We start from the raw sequence: 14,396 nt of genomic DNA, 5'->3' as shown, positions 1-14,396 counted from the left end.
CTTCATTAAGAAAAGGTTTTGCTCAAACAGATGCAGATACAAAGGTCAGTATGTCCAGCTGGGTGAGGAACTTAAACCCATGGTATTGACAATGCAAAGAGCAAGAGGATTAAAGGCCAAGAGACAGATGTGCTGGTGAAAAAGCCAGAATCTGAAAGCAAGAGTGAAAACTGTGTTCCATGTGTCTCAGAAACTTATTTCCATGGAAATGCAAGAATTCAAATGGAACTCTTTAGACAATTGACAAAAAATGTCAGGAAGAATAGATAAGTTTTCTTGGTATCAATGTCTGCCCTTACTAATGAGATCTAGATATTTATGAAGAAGTTCTTAAGTGAGAATTAGAAAAAAGATATGTTATGAGATACATTTGAAATCCAATTGTGGATAACCAAACGTTCTTCTTTAAGATAAACTTAATTTGAACCTATGTATAAGCACACACACGTGGAATAAGAATTTCATTCATATAATCACATATTCACACTAAGAATTTGCATGGTATTTATAGAAGAGCTTTTTGAAATATATATGATGATAGCAAATAAGGGAACTTTGGATTCCTATTTTATTGTTAGAAATTTAAATTTAAATATTACATTTTGTAGGTTCTACTAATAAGACATTTAAATTTTTCTAGACCTTGCAAACTCTAGTATTTTGGAGAAAAGCGTAAATTATGCAATCACAATTGAAGATTTGCAATGAAGAATTTCTGAAATTACAACTTGTTATTTCTAACAAGTGGTAGATTCTGGAGAATGATACTTTTAGAGTAAAAAAGGAACATGATCTTTACTTATATCATATAAGGAAGTGAGTTTGCTTCTAGTGTAAAAAGATTAGACTTTTGCAAAAGTGCACATATTTTTCATGTACATGAATATAGTTAATTTGGTCCATTGACCAAAGTGTGCTACTTAAAGAGGATCACGGATTCTTTACTATTTGTAGCATCCAGTGTTCAAGTTCTCCATCCCATGATCTTATGCTGGGCTTGGTGACTTGCTTGAACAACGAAATAAGGTAGATATAATATTAAATTTCTGAAGCTAAGTTGTAAGGCTTTTAGATTGCATCTGGCCAGTTGGGACACTCATCCTTTGAAATCTAGTCAACTGTCATTCTCCTGTTATTAGTCCAAACCTTCGCAGGTAGGGAGAAAGTTCCAGGTTAAAAAAAAAAAGCAATTTACCAACTTATACACTTAGCTGAACTGTCAATCAACAGCCGACATCTATCTATATGTGAGGCTCTCTGACAGTGGATTCTACTGGCACAATCAGGCCACTGCTGCTGTCACCTCATGGAGTTGAGAAGAACTATCTGGTAATTTAAAAAAATAGCACAATGTGAGTAGAATGAGTAGAATAAATGATTGATTTTCATCAGAAACTACCACATTGCTAAAAAGAGTACATAATGAGAGGTGTTGCTCCCAGTGAATTCAGATGAAGACACAGATCCTTACATTTGTGGGCCACATGCCCCGAGCCTTTTCCATCTGATCTGTAAAGGTTATTCAAGTACACTAGGCCACTGCAAATATTTTAATCTTCCCATTTAGGATTAAGAAATTATTTAAAACAATCCCTTCAGGGGTAACTATGTAGAATCTAATCATCTGCTGATGCTGTAGGACGGACTAGCAGGTCTTGTTACAACATTGCCATCTTCCTGAAGGAAATCTTGCAAAGCTGGTCAATGATCCGTGACTTAAATGATTTCTGCTCCTCAAATGAATGGTTTATTCTAGAATGATGGAGCTAAAATCTTGACTCTTAAATTTAAATGTGGGTTATAATCTCTTTAATCCTCACCTACTGAAAGGTATTTAATCCTTGTTTCAAGAGGTAATACTTTCCTTCCATGATTCCTTGTTCTAGGCTACATCAAATGATACTTTTTCTCTCTCTCAAAATTCTTACCCTGATCAATTAAAATGTGTTTCATAAGTTTATATCTTGGATTTGAAATTTCTCTTTAAGCATTTCATTTTTTTCAGAAGACTCTCTTGTAGATTTCAATATCAAGAAAGAGATACTCTCTTTCCAGCTATGACACTCTTTTCTGAAATATGTCGATGGCCAAATCAATAGCAGGAGTGATGTCATGAGTTGAAGGGAGGGCAAGACTTCAATTTTCAACTCAGAGAAATTTCATTATTTATTAATAGCAATAATAAGAATAGAACCTTCCCTTGCAGAGATGCTGACAATAGAAACATTTCCACTTTGTGCCTGGAACAATATATAGCAAATTCTCAAATTAGTATGAAAACTTAGAACCTGAAACTTGTTTATTCTATTTAAGTCTTGCCTTCACCACCAATGCCACTAGCTTTTTGTACAAGTGCAATTACTGGAAATTGCAGTAGCAGAAAGGTTTTTGGCCACCACAGTAAAAACTGATCAATAGAACATCGGTATCACAGTGGTATCTACTGTAATGGAAGGAGTGAACATACTTGTTATAAATGTTCCTTTCCAGAATTCTGGGCAATTATACAAATTATTGAAACCTCAGATGTTCGTTGTGTGCCAATAGTGAAAAAATAAGAGCATATGAGGAAGTGAAGTTTCCAGGTCAAAGTAAAAGAAGTTCTTAGAACTATATAATTATAAAAAATAAGTGAACCTGTTTAGTCTCTACAACACATATTATGTTCTCTTCTTAGAGTATTTTTTTAAAACTTGTTCCTTTAGTAATTGAGGCTACTGATCTTAAGTTCCCTTGAATGATTTAAGAGGCATTTAGAGAATGGCAGCAGTCCTTCTGGAATTGTCCCAGAGACAGTGATTAACCAAGATAATTAAGCTAAGAGGGACAAAATCATCTTCATAGACAGTTTCATTTTTATCCCACACTTTCCTGTTTCAATCTCTGTCTTGAATTCATCACTCATGCGTCTCCTTTCTCACACAGATTGTCTACACACTTACCAGTGTGGAAATCTGACTTTGCAATCATGTTTACAAACTGACCAATATCTGAGAATAATCATGATTTGAAAGCGAAATTTTTCAATTATATATTGGAGGCACTCTTGTGTTTTGGTGAAATTTTGACATTTTCTTCTTTATCACTTAGATAATGATCAATACTGGAGGAAAAAATACAAATTAAACAAATGCCATGAAGTGTTTTATTGAGGTCTGTTAGATTTTCAAAGTTACAGCAATTATATTATTGATAGGCCTTTGATGACCATCATTTTTTAAGGTTTACCAGATCATTATGCTTCCCTTAAACCTCCCTCTGACTTGTCATCTAGGAATTCCATCAGGCCATCAATGGGAAAGGAGCAAGATGTTGGAGCATCTCTCTTCTCTGCTGTAGACAATGCAGAATGGAAAGAGTAGTTGTCCCTTAATCTATCCAGACACACACCCATACCCCTGGGACACTTTCTTAAGAAGCTCATCCATTTTGATTAAGAGATTACAACACCATTAAAAAAAACTAGAATAAAATTAGACACCATTTTTGGAAAGAAAAGAAAATTTGCAAATATTTGAAATTAAAAAATGTCTTTTAATGATGTATGGCTTACAGAGGAACTTTCAAATCTATTAAAAATGTTCAACTACATAAAATGAAGATATAAGGTAAGTAGTAAACATACAGATAAAACAGTGTACAAAATTTTTATTATTTTATGATTGTTATGGTTATTTTATAGTGTTGAAAATGCACATATACAGGAAGGTGGTGTAGGTTAAGAACATAAGCTTCAACCATAGAAAAACTGCAAGAGAAATGCATATTAACATTAAAATAAGGTATAAAATGAAAGTTGAAAATCAGGAAATGTTGAGATAGGAAACTAATGGTTTTCCTTGAAAATTTACAAGATTGATATCTTAGACTTAAGGCTCATACTCTACACTTTAAGCCACAGTGCCACTTCCAGGTTTTGGGTGGTTAATTGGATATTAAGAGTATCACAAAATATCACATAAAAAAACATCAAAAGAAAATCACAAAATCTGACAAGGCAAGCAAAAATTATCTGATAATCAGTCATAGGTATAAAAGGAAAAATCAGTTTCTTAAAGAAAATAGAAACTATGTGACCATTGTTTTGGTAAAGAATTTTAGTTATAACATGAAATGCATAGTAATAGTTTTATATTTTTTATTATTGAAATTATTTTGTTCTACTTCATTTACCAGGATAGATCAAAATGATTGAAAAAGCACTTTCATTTGGTTTTTTGGGCAGTCTAATTAATACCTGAGGGTCAATGCCAAAATAAACAAATCCACTTCCTTTAAAATATATTGTACCTAGTTTTTAAATTCTTGCCCATTGAAGTAACATTAATCACCTAAATTGTATAAGTGTACTGTCTAAGGAATTACAAATAAGATAAAGTTTAAAATTTCAATAGTATAGAAATAAACGTGAATATAAATTTATATTAAAATTTTTCCATTTATATTTGTTTGTATTTGAAATAAAGTTAGCAGAAAGAGCTCATCTTTGTTTTCGTATAATTGTGCAACACATTTCCAACTCAATATGATGAGATTATTTCAAAACACAAAGCTTTAAAAGGAGAGTGATTAAAAGGTTTCATTCTGTAAGATTTGTAGACACAATTTTATAATCATTGTAACAGTGGTTTACAAGAACCATTTGCTTTTTGGTGGTGATAAAAGCATAATGTTTTCTCAACACATAGTTCTCCCTTTAATTGTTGTGCAAGAATGTAAAAAACATCTTTGCTATGTTGTTTTGTTTAATCAAAGTCGGCACATTTCATTCCACTATAATTATATTTCTGAGAATATCAACTCTTATATGTAAAGGATTTTTTCTTTAGTAAAATCACACTATGTATAATTCTTTCAATAGACTTCAAGCTCTAGACAAATTTTACATTATTTGAATTATCTGATGGTTTTTAACTATCCAGTCTTTGGCTCATGGAAAGTTTTAACAGATTTTGTTGAAAGTTTAAATTACTTTTAAGGTCAAATTTTAAAGGATTTAAATTATTATTTTGAATTGCTTCATGGTGGTCTTACTGGAATGATCTCTTTTTACTTTCTTGTCTGTCCTGGGCTTTGAACTCAGGACCAGGGCACTGAGGGCCAAGGCTCTCAACTCTGCACTTTAAGCCACAGTGCCACTTCTGGTTTTCTGGTTGTGAATTGGAGAACCATACACTTTCCAGACTAGGCTGGCTTTGTTTTCTTCAGACCTCCGACTCCTGAGTAGCTAGGGTTACAGGCACAAGGACCAGCACTCAGCTTTTAAATAATCATGTTTCCTTGATGGTTTACTTTTTAAACTTTTCTTTTATAATTTCAAATGAATAATGAACTAAAAAGCAGCATAACATGGACATACCTTCTCTACATGGATTGTATGATGATTTGGCATTTAATTACATGTGAGTTATGAGTCTTATCTATTTATCTACTCATATAGTTAACCTATCATCTGTATTCAGGAATGGGATTCACCTTATTTTTGCAATCTGTGAATGTTTGGCAGGACTCAGGCCTGGGATACAATCTTTAGCATAAGAGTGAGGAAAAAAATCCAAAACATTAAACACACTTGTCATCCATGTTTGTAGTTACACATATTTACTTATATAATATTTTATGTAGCTGAAAGTATTTTGTGAACCTTTAAATGGCCACTGACATCGTATCCTTTCCTATTGATACCTTTGGGAATTCTTTCACCAGCCACTGGGCACTTCCCAAAATAAGGAAACTGGTTTACCAAGTACATGTGTCTTCTAGGCCCCTTATGGTCACCTCTAGTCTGGTTCCTTCATCTTTGATTCTATTCTCTTTTTTGACTTGAATATTTGAAAGATAAAAGTATTAGCACTGTAATATGCTCAACAATTTGAGTGTGTTTTATTCAAGTTGTGAACTCAGGGAAGGAGTACAATTGAAATGATGCATAGGTCTTTAGAGTTCATCAAAAAGCATACAAGTCTTGGTTTCTGTCTGGTACATGTGATAGTATTTTAGAATAATTGCCTTCCAACCCCAATACTAATAGTTGTTATGGAAAAAATTCATATCACAGGCTTATGTTTATACTCTCCATTTTCAGTACCAATGGATAAGTCTTGTCACATACCATGAATGCTCCTCTCCTCTCTTCTCTTCTTCTCCCTCCTTCTCTTCCTTCCTTCCTTCCTTCCTTCCTCCCTCCCATTTTAATTTTGTTGGTAGTACTGAAGTTTGAACACAGTGCTTTATGCTGACTTGGTTTTCTTGTTCTACTGGCACTCGACCATCTAAGTGATTCCTCCTGCAAAGCATTGTATTGGTATTAAGAAGACAGATTGCCATGGGCTTTTCTGCCAAAGATGTCTTTAAGCTAAAATTCCTCAGATATCTGCCTCCTCATTAGATATGTTTAAAGACATGAGACATATGTGTACATTAACAAATGGTAATTCTCTGGTTCCATTGATGATGTTTTTTAATTACTAGTGAAATCTCCCCCATAGAAATAGATTTTAGCCAGTTGGCTTTAGCACTGATTGGCAATGGGATATTTTTTTTAATCTTGATGGGCACTGTATTGAATCAAGGGTTGCTTTCAATTGTATGGATATTTTCATAACGATTTTGCCAGTCCATGAACATGGGAGGTTTTCTCATCTTCTAATGTCTTCTTCATTTTGTTTCTTCTGCACTTCCTTGTTTTGTGTGCATAGTTTTCCTTTGGGGGGTGGTGGATATGGGTGATGAATTGAGAATGGAATTATTTTCCTGATCTCTTTTTCATTGTTATTTTTTTTAAAAAAAACAAACCTACTGAATTTTATATGCTAATATTATATGCTTCTTCTGTCCAAAATGAAGGGGTGACATTAACCAAGAAGCAATTTGATTCTAGCATTGCGATTTCTTTGTACAACTTCTTAGTAATAATAATAATAAATGATGATGATAGTGATGATGATGATGATGATGGTGATGGTGATATATAAATGTGAAAGGTGGACTTTTAGGAGGTATTAATGGAAAAGAGGAGAGGAGAGAGATTACTGAAGAGTGAAGAGGATTGGAATCAATTTGAGAGAGAGAGAGACAGAGACACACAGTGAGAGCACAAGACAAACCATCAGTGAAAAGCAGAAAGAAGAGAAAGAAGGGATGAGAATGTAATGGAGAAGTTGAATGTTGTATGCCAGTATAAAATTATCACAACAACACTGCCTCCTATTATTAATGTATGCTAATTTAAACAATTAAAATCATTCTTCATTTGCTCCCAGTGTTTCACAGAACTTCTGCAGCCATTTCACCAGAGGTCACTTCAGTTGAAAAGAAAAATGTATGAAAAATTATGAGGAAAATGTACATTCATTATAGAATACAGTTCTTTGTTTCCAATTTTATTAAAGCAAGCATATTGAGATGGGTTTGGAAGAGGAGAAGGAAGGAGAGTGAAGGAGTGTTAAAGGGAAGGAATGGAGAAGTCAAAATAAGATCTATTTGTACAATTAGTCAATGCCAAGAAAGAGGAAAGCAAGGAGTCACTGCTTTCAGAAACTCAGAAGCTGATGTTTTAAAAGTATATATGTGTGTATGCACCAACTAAAATAAATTAAAATAGAAACACATGCAAAATGTGAAAATTATTAGCAATTTTATTTTTAAGAGGATAAAGGGATAGGTATCCATATATCTGACCAATAAGAGATACATCTAATCTACATCTATGTCCATCTCTAAGTGTATTATATCTGTAGTTGCGACATTCAACTATCAGACACAAAAGGAAATGCTGAACCTCAAACAATGACCTTGACAGCAATGACCTTGGCCACAGACCATCTCAAACACCATGCACTGAATCCTCTTCAGTTTTCTTTAGTCAACTGGGTAAAAATCAAGGTGACAAGACAACTAGGAGACAGATTACAGCTTGGTTCTTCTGACATTAACACTAATGTCTTTCCCTCTTATTCCTAGGTGGGGAAATGAGCTTGCTAGATTGGTTACAGGCTATATGGATATTTTTTGCCTAATAAACGATGAATCTAACAGGTAAAGTCAAATTTAAATTAGATTAATATAATAGAGACTATAAATTGGACTAAAACTCAAACAGGACATTGTTGGGAAAACTTAAAAAAATCTGTTCAGTAGATACTATGCTTTATTTCTATTTGACTGTAACTGACCTCCTGCACCCTAAAATATAATGAGTCAAATACAATCTCACCTAAATGTTCATTATATTATGACTTGGTGCACATTCTTTGTGTGCCTTTCTATTCTTTCCTGACAATAAGCTATCCTGTTTCCTTCAAAGAACTGTAGGAGGGCTGTCAACTTTTCTTAGGGTGAGACACCATGGAATTCATGGATAAAAATAAAGGATTAATCAGAGTGCTTGTGGAGTGATTTTAAACAGATCTTATATACTGCAATTTAACATTATGAGCTCATTATTGAGGATATTCTTCTTAAGATTTCACTAGGAAAGCAGGTGACAAAATGTTTCTGCAAATGTAAGACAGCTACTAGTCTTGGAAACCATTAAATGAGGAAATATATCCTGTAACTTTTCATCTATATTCCTTCTGAATAAGACTTCATGTTCATGCTTTCATACGCCATTTCCTGTTTCCAGTGTCATTAATGAATCAGGGCAAATGCATTCAGTTTTTATTTCATTACAGTTAAATACTTAGGGAAAACACCGATGCATTTAATGTGGAAGAAATTCCACCTGTCTTTATATTTTCACACAGTTCTTTAATATGCAAGAGTATGCATTTTGCAATCTCTTCAATAGGCCAACTTCTACTTGTTAATGATCCCTGTGAATTTATTAATTCACTAAGAAGAGAAAGGGATCTTTATAAATTTGAGAAGCCTTATAAATATAGGATGTGATTAAAGTTTGGGTCTGAAATGTCCCCGGAAGGCCCGACTATCTAAAGGCTTGATTATTAGTGGGTGGTGGTGTTGGGCGGTGGGAACTCATGGACCTCTGGAGCGAAGCACAGAAGGGCTGTGCTTCTAGGAATGTATTTTTGACTCAGGTCCTGTCTATCTCTACTTCCTGCCGCCCGAAGCTGAGGGCATCTGCTCCAGCCTGCCCTGAAACCATGAGCAAGAATAAGTCTTTTCATCTTAAAAGTTGTTCATATCAGGCATTATATTACAGGGACAGAAACAAGACTGACTCATAGGGTTATTCGTTCTAAGACATAAGACGGTAATTATAAGGAAATCAAGGCTGCACCTGTCCTCTCTATTAACGTTATAGCTACTAGTTTTTGAAGGCTTGTTCTCAAAGAATATCTGGACAAAAAGTATTTTGCAACATTCTGTATTTAATTCTCACGGCCATCCAATTAAATATGAAATACCAAGGCTGATAAAACATCCACTTGCTCCCAAACCTTTGCAACACTACTGTCAATCTATTATTATTCACAATTAGGACCCCATAATCACTTGTAATTAGTAACTTTGGTTGTCATGTATTGTTCATTCAATCTTTACTAAAGAAATACTTTTTAAATGGATATCTTATTTTTTTAAAGATGAGTTAGAGTTAGCCATATTGGAGAAAATACTAAATTCTAAAAAAACTTTAGGAAAAATTAGAAGAAATTATTTATTTCTTTATCATTTGCAAATCACTTTTAAATATACACACAAGCACATGCTCACATAAGCACACAGAAATGCACACTCACACAAATCACTCTATTCTAACAAAAGATAAGTAAGGTAGGTAGATTGGAGAAAATACTAAGATCTAAAACAACTGTTTGGCAAAAACTTAGACAAAAATGTAATTCTTTATCATTTGTAACCTCACTTTTGTCTATTGGGACAAACGCTTAATATTTTGCATTCATACCTATTTGATGCATGAGTGATGTGTTGTGTTTTAGAATATATTTCCATTGAATAGTTAAATGAAACTATCTAGGTAGAAAAGGTCTAATGTTGGGAAGTAAAGTATGAATGTAGCTTTTTACCTATGGGAGTAGATTATAAATTGATTCATAATAGATCTTTACATGTTTTGAAAACAATAGAAATAAAAAAACTGCATAATAAAAACATTCAAACTAACTTTATACATCCAAATACCTATGGGAGAAAAGTCAAGTGAGGAGGATCACTCAGTCAAAAATCTGGGGTATTTACTTTGAAAATGTGGACAAATTATAAAAAAAGAAGTGGAAAAATTAGAAGAGAGAGGCTGAGACAGGAAAGTAGAGATAAGTTAAAAGCTACATCTCAAATAGCTTCTAATACATCTCTTGTGATAATTTTTTACTGTGAGTATTCCAATCTGGTCCATCACTGTACACTGAGAACATTGATTATGAAACATCATTTTCTTTCTCAGCCTCAACTGCCACCTTCTTTTATGCAAATTTTATGATTCACAAACATAAGGACGACACTGATCCCATCATAAATAGGCTTGTCTATATTTCCATAAAGAGTAATGCATTTAAGAAGAGCATAAATTATAATACAACACATTAAAAAGTGACCCTGAAAGAAGCTCCCAGGGAAATCAAAAGTCGTTGGTGCCACCAATAGGGTGGAATAGCAGAAATGTGGAAATTATATAGAGAAGGTTGCCTTTAACTCACCAGCCCAACCAAACTCCCGGTAGCTTACTAAAACTTTGCTAACTATCCGGACTTACATCAATACTTTAACTAATTATCAGTTTAATTAGCTCCTCTGACTTAAAATAATAACAAAATAATGTAATAATGGTCTATTTACTAGCAATAAAGAGATTTCTTGCTAATATTACTCTCTGTCCAAATGACAAATGTCTCTGCTCCAATGTTTGCTGTGGCCAGGAATATATATTAGGTGTATAGATGATGTATTATCATTTTATTTTCATGACCAAATTACAATATTGAAATAATACCACTAAACTATAAAAAATTAATATCAAGTTTCTATTCTTAAAGGTTATTGTTAATTTAGTAATTTCATCAAATTGTTTTGATTATTTTTATCCAAAATAGATAATTATCTCTCATTACCTATTTAATATATCTAATTACTTATCTATTATTAATCATTTAATATCATTAATTAACTCTTTTAAATTTTATAAAACACTGAACATGTACAGAAGACATTTGTCTTCTTGGTCGATATTATTCTACTATGTACTGTTTATATCTCTTAACTTCCTCTTACAAGTTTATATTGGAAAAATTAATTCAGCCACAAATGATGTTTTGTGGTTTAGAATTGTGAGTTCAGTTCTTGAGGCCCCTCGGTATTATGAGACATGCCAGAGGTAATGATCTAGGCAAATTCAGAAGTCTGACACTGGTTAGATAAATAAGGAAATCCATCATTTCTCTGCATGAGTCATTACCACAGCACTTGATTGTGTTCTCAGGTATTATGTAAGGACAGACTTTCATCAAGGGCAAGCAGAAAGATGAAAATACAGGTGCAGGTAGAGCTCATAGTTGGACCGATGTGATAATGGTCTCCTCGAAAACAAAGCCAGATACAATAATTTTAATGAAATATTTGCAAAGAATGTAAATGATGAGGATATCTTTGAAAATGCTATGGGATTCATAGACATGTATACCAATTTATCACCTTGGGAAATCTGAATGGAAAAACTTACCTGTGCTCTCATGCTTTCATCTATATTCTTCTTCTCTACGGCCTAGCTCTATCATTATATCTGAAGCTCTATTGAAAGAACAATAATGACCTCCTCTCTTCATATAGTCAACTAACAGAAAAGCAACCAAAAATACTGAAGTATAGAAAATGTTTAGTGTTTTTGAGTTATATGAATAGTATATCTAGCATTTAGAATGTATTGTTTAGTATTTACTACTCTTTTGTAAATATATATATATATATATAATATAAAGTATAATAAACACTGCGACATATAATTAGAATACTAAATATTGGATTTTAAAAATCTGGAGCTTGTTTAAAATCTTTATTTGCAACATTGAATACATTATGGCTTTAAAACAATATTTTTATAATAGAATAAAAATATCATCTAATGTCAAGCAATATGCCCTTGAGAAAAATACTTTATTAAAAGTTTTCCTAATGTGCATGTGTTTTGTGGCTCAGTTGTGTTGATTTTCATAAAAGAAGCATATGGACTGTAAATTAAATATTCTGCATTAATGGAAGAGTACTCACAGTCTATTAGTTTTAGTTACAGGTGTTCAATGGAATATATAATTTTTCATTTCTCTTTTTTAGCTTATCACTCAGCATGATGATCTCCACTTCTATTCATCTCCTGTAAATGGCAAAACTTTATTCCTCTTTATACCAGAATAACAGTCTTTAGTGTATATGTACCATATTTTTCTTATTCATTAATTGTTAGTAGAGAGTTATTAGAGGGTTATTCCTGAGTCTGGCTAGTGAGAATAATTCTTCAGTAAATATGGGTATGCAGGCATCCCTTTTGTATGCTGACTTGTACAACTTCAATTGTATGTCCAAGAGTAGTGTAATAAGATCACATGGTGGTTATTTTTGTTTTAGGGGCTTCCTCCATACTGATTTCCATAGTAGCTTCATGAATTTTCATTCCTACTAACTGCAAAAGCTTCCTTTTCAACACATTTTATGGACCTACAGAAACACTTCTTAGTTACAAAAGACCCATTCATACTTGGAATCCTAGGCATGTTTTCTACTCTAAGGAAGGTCAAAGGTCTATTATCTTCAGCTGCTGTCTTTCATGTCATTTCTCCTGAGAGACAAGAGCTTTCTCATCCTGGCATTTTATGGAGACTTGGGGAAAGGTGGGGTGGAGTGATTCTGAGGAATGCAGCTGTGTGCTGCTGGCATCTGGGTGCAGTTTGGTCACATCCCCTGGTGCAGGACATGCGATGGACTGAGAAGTTCCCTGCATGAGTTCCCAAGTCCTCCAGATGAGTAAATTGGCAAGATTCTTTTAACAGATATTTATCTATGTGTATTGGAACTCTTCAAGTCCTAGCGTACAAAGATTTCCAAGATAATGTGGGAAATTATGACTTATAGTTTAAATTTATTATAAGACCATACCTTATCTCTTTGTATTAGTGAGAAAGAAACAGCTATAATAAAGAATAACTACCAAGATTAATGTGAGGACATTGTCTAGATGCATTTGGTCATGTTTTCCACTTATTGAAATAGACAAATAAGCCACAAAGAATGTGATGCTTTGCTGCTTTTATGTGCAATCTGAAATAGTTCATTATGATTTTAAATTATCTTTGAGATAAGAATTTATAAGTTAAAAACAAATTTATGAAAAAAATCACATCATTTATTTTTGTGATGCATTCAATGACTTACCTTATTCTTCACTGTTATCATGTCAGGAAAATAGCCAATTCTCATTACTAACCAAGAACGACGATAGACATGAGGAAATATGATTAAAAAGAACTAACACTAGGAAGTTCTTTCAAAAATACATTTCTTACATTTCACAGCACAAAACATCAATATTAATTAGCATATTGTCAAATTATGACATTGAACTATAATCATGAAGGTCGAATCATAAAGCTCAGACAATTCTTCCAGTCATTACTGTTTCATCATTCAGGAAAAATAAAAAATGTCATTAAAGCAATGCTAGTAAAGTTTACGTTGAGCACAAAAGTGTAAGAGAGAGCATAGAAGAAGTACTCAAAAGCTTTTTAAAGAACCACTGGACCACACAGATGGCTGCTAAAGAAGAAGAGAAATGCCAGACAAATATTAATAATTTATAACCCACAAGTACTAGGGAAAAGAACAAGGGACGCTGGGAAGACAGAAAGGGAAAGGAGGGATGTGAGGATGCTCGGGACTCTAATACTAAAAGGTCAGCTCAAATATTGGCTATGGTTCATGACGTGCATCAGTGTACTCTTGTAAAATAAAATACTTTCCAGAAGTATTAGAAAATACAATTACTCAGCGAGCAGCATGAGATTCTCCGTAGCTTCCTCGCTCTTGATTAAGAGCATACTGTTATCTCTGTATATGTTTTATTTCCTTTCTTGGCTGAACAAAAGATGGATGTTGTTTTGGCAAGAAATATTCACAATATCTTCCAGAATTACTCTTGGTAGACAGCAATTCAAGTAGTAAATATCTTTTTTATGGATAATTAGTTGATTGAATGTCTGTGTAAGTTAGAGACATTTTAATATTTATGACCAATTTATATCTATGAATACTTTATTAATTTCTGCTTTGTCTGAAATAACGATGTTACAATAACACAGAAACCAAATACTTAACATTAATAAACTCGAAATAATACATCAGTGACAATTTTGTGATTAAGTATTACTCAAAGTTGTCTCAATAGAGTAATGTGATATGCATAATAGTAACACTGAGATTGAGATATA

This window comes from Dipodomys ordii, unplaced genomic scaffold, assembly GCF_000151885.1.
Source record: "Dipodomys ordii isolate 6190 unplaced genomic scaffold, Dord_2.0 Scaffold43, whole genome shotgun sequence".
NCBI lineage: Eukaryota > Metazoa > Chordata > Mammalia > Rodentia > Heteromyidae > Dipodomys > Dipodomys ordii.
Note: the sequence above shows the minus strand (reverse complement) of the source record.